The following is a 3,357-nucleotide window of genomic DNA, read 5'->3' on the forward strand; positions in this document are numbered from 1 at the left end:
CATACTTCTGGTTACAACAACTTCTGACTAACAACACAGTAGAAATTTTCAACAGCACAGTAATACCAAAATGACAAAATTTCTAACACTGCTATTGTATTACCATCAATATTAGAACCACTCCATACCGTAATTTATGGGGTAAAAAAAAAACTGGTTCCTATACCCTCCTTAAACTTTGACTTCTTTTTCTTTAAAAAAAAAAAAAAAAACACAACAATTTTGGACTGCAACAAATTGGCTATTTGCTAATAAAAACTTTATTGAGGTTACGATTCCTACATCGAAATTAGAATAGAGTGAACCTCTCCATTCTTCAAATTATGATTAATTGGTGATCATGCGTACCATTATATGATAAGATATATAAGAATGGTAAGTTAATTAATTATGAAACATATATTAATTGTGAATTATGCTCTTTATTCACGCACCAAATGGTAGCACTAATAACTAGGTAGGAGTACGAGTGAAATATTGCTTTCTAATTTTTACACTAGAAACTCGATTCAGAACTAGTTAGCTATCTGTCCAGCCAATGACTACGTGGTCAAATGGCATAAAATAAGATAGGGTGTGGCTTGAATTTGAAAGGGCGTAGATTTAACTCCGAATTATTATTTATTAAAAAAAAAACAGCTAGCTATTTACCATTTTTTCGAAGGAAAAATTTCATTTCAAATCAAACATAGAGAATTACAAGCACTATTGCCGCAAATGAACATAAGATATAAGAAGACTTGACCTTGAAAAAGATTAGATCTATCAATAATTTTGAATGCAAATACAAGGGGAGAAACGTGTACCAAATTCGACAATAAAAAAATCAAATAAGTACAAGATAAGATAATTTGTATACACAAATAGCTCTTTCAATAACACCTCTACAATCAATAGAAACTTCTAATCATCGAGATCGAGAGAGCAATAAAACTAAGACCATACACTATACCGCATAAAAAAAAGTTAGCAGACAAATCACACTTCAACTTTAGAAAGCGGAGAGACCATCTCTGTTATTACATAACTAAAATAAAAACAATGCATTTAAACACAACAAAAACACAAATAACCAAAGAAAAAACGCCTTAAGGGAACAAAATAAAGCATAGAACTACAGGCAATTTCCCAAGACATCAAAGAGACGCCACTGATGACACCACCAGCTTCCGCGGCCGACAAGATATGAGTGAACATCACACCAAGGGACTAGAGAGGCCAAACCGGAACCGTCATTGGATCGGCACATGGAATAAATGCTCCAGCACTACCGGTGAACCCCCATCGGAGCACCGCCACCACCCAAAGAAACGTGCATGGCACCAAGATGATCAAAGCAGTGGAAAAACAGGAGCTCCAGCGCCTCTGAGCCGACGGATGGGTCCACGTCCACCCACTCCAAATTAGGACACGACGAAACCCAGCCCCCAACGCCTAACGAACACATGCATCCACATCCGCCTCTGCCGTCATAAAGAAAACCCTCATGGACCACAAGATATATATAATATCCTGCACATTTGAAAATCTTAGCTATTTGCCATTTTGCCTGGAAAAGAATGTTAGGATTAATATATGGATTTCAGTTGCCCCCGCCAGCTGCCACAGAGAAGCCCATGTGGCTCGTGTCTTGTGCAACTACTCGACAGCTTACAATTATGTTAATACTGAAAAAGACGCAACGGCGTGAAGCGCAAATTCTTACCATCTATATATATATATATATATATATATATATGTAGATATATATATCTATATCTATATATAGAAGCAATCACAAAACATAATCACCAAACTAAAATTCCAGTATACCTACTTTAATTCCACACAGTCATGGCAAAAACTCTCACAATTTCCTTTGCAATTTTCTTCTTTTTCTTGTCGATCCATACTGCCAATGCAGACGGGAATTCCGACAGTTTTTCGAGAAAATTATCTCCGAAAGAACTAGGGTTCAAGCGAGAGAAACTGAGCCACCTCCACTTCTACTTCCACGACATCATCAGCGGCTAAAAATCGACAGCCATCCAAGTCGCCGGGCCGCCTCTTGCGAACGCGTCGTCCACATTTTTCGGCGTGGTGATGGCGATCGACGATCCTTTAACGGTGGGGCCCGCGCCGACTTCCAAGCAAGTGGAAAGAGCTCAAGGAATGTATTCCTCGGCTTCTCAGTCCGAGCTTGGATTCATGATGGTCCTTAACTATGTCTTCACGGAAGGGAAGTATAATGGAAGTACTCTCAGCATCTTGGGACGAAACGCCGCCTTGTCGGCGGTGAGAGAGATGCCGATCGTCGGAGGAAGTGGAATTTTCAGGTTTGCAAGAGGGTATGCTCAGGCCAGGACTCATAAGCTTGATCTCAAAACTGGTGATGCTGTTGTCGAATACAATGTTTATGTTCTCCATTATTGATGTTCTCTGAATCTTTCTTTGCAGTAAAAGTTTTCTATTGGTTTATTTTTTTTAGAATTTGTAATAAATACCAGATTTCTCAAACTTAAACACGACTAGAAATTCTACATTAAACACGCTTATTTAACGACATTTTAAGAAAAACCGTCTTCTAATGTGGTGAAAAAAATATGGAATGAAGATTTTTGTATTTCAAAAATTCGTACAGTAAGTTAGACGACGGTTTAAAAAAAAAAAAAACCCTCATTAAATGTTATACATTAGGCGACGGTTTTTAAAAACCAACTTCAATGTATTCTAGAAAAAATTAAACAAAAAAAAATAAGCACATTAGATGATGGATTTTTAAGAACCTTCATCTAATGTCAACATTTAACGATAGTTTCAAAGAAACCGCCGTCAAAAAATTTCAAAAGGAAAAAAACCGACTTTTTTTCTGCTCGTCTATTTTACTTAAATTTCAAATCTAAACTTTTTCCTTTTATAATTCCAAACACTCTCTTCTATTTTTCTCTCTCTCTCTTATTTCTAAATTCTAAATATTTGTCTCAATCCCTCTCTCTTCCACTTTCCCACTCTCTCGCTCTCTCTGTCATTATCTCTATAATTCCTACCCCTCCCAAACCTTAATATTTTTCTCCCAAAATCCCTCTCTCTTTCTTAATATCAATTCTCGCCATTATCGACCCATGACCCAAAAACCGTGCCTGTTGTCGCTGCTTCACCCCCTCTCTATGTTTTCCATCATCAATCACTGAAATCCGAGAACTTTAGAAGTTTTGTGGTTTGTTAGCTTTGATTTTCTTTTTTTCATTCCAATTTTTTGTTAGAATTCTTATATGTTTATACTTAAATATTTTGTATTACTTAGATTTGTATTATTTGTGTATTGGTGATAAATGTTGTAAACAATATGATTTTTACTATTTTTTTCTACGTTGAAAT

At 36.4% G+C, this 3,357-nt stretch overlaps 1 pseudogene; it reads left to right on the top strand.

Moving 5' to 3' along the window:
- The first annotated feature begins 1,833 nt into the window (after window positions 1-1,833).
- On the top strand, window positions 1,834-2,412 carry LOC21384913 (annotated as a pseudogene).
- Window positions 2,413-3,357: the final 945 nt, after the last annotated feature.

The sequence above is a fragment of the Morus notabilis genome, unplaced genomic scaffold (genome assembly GCF_000414095.1).
Source record: "Morus notabilis unplaced genomic scaffold, ASM41409v2 Scaffold1811, whole genome shotgun sequence".
NCBI lineage: Eukaryota > Viridiplantae > Streptophyta > Magnoliopsida > Rosales > Moraceae > Morus > Morus notabilis.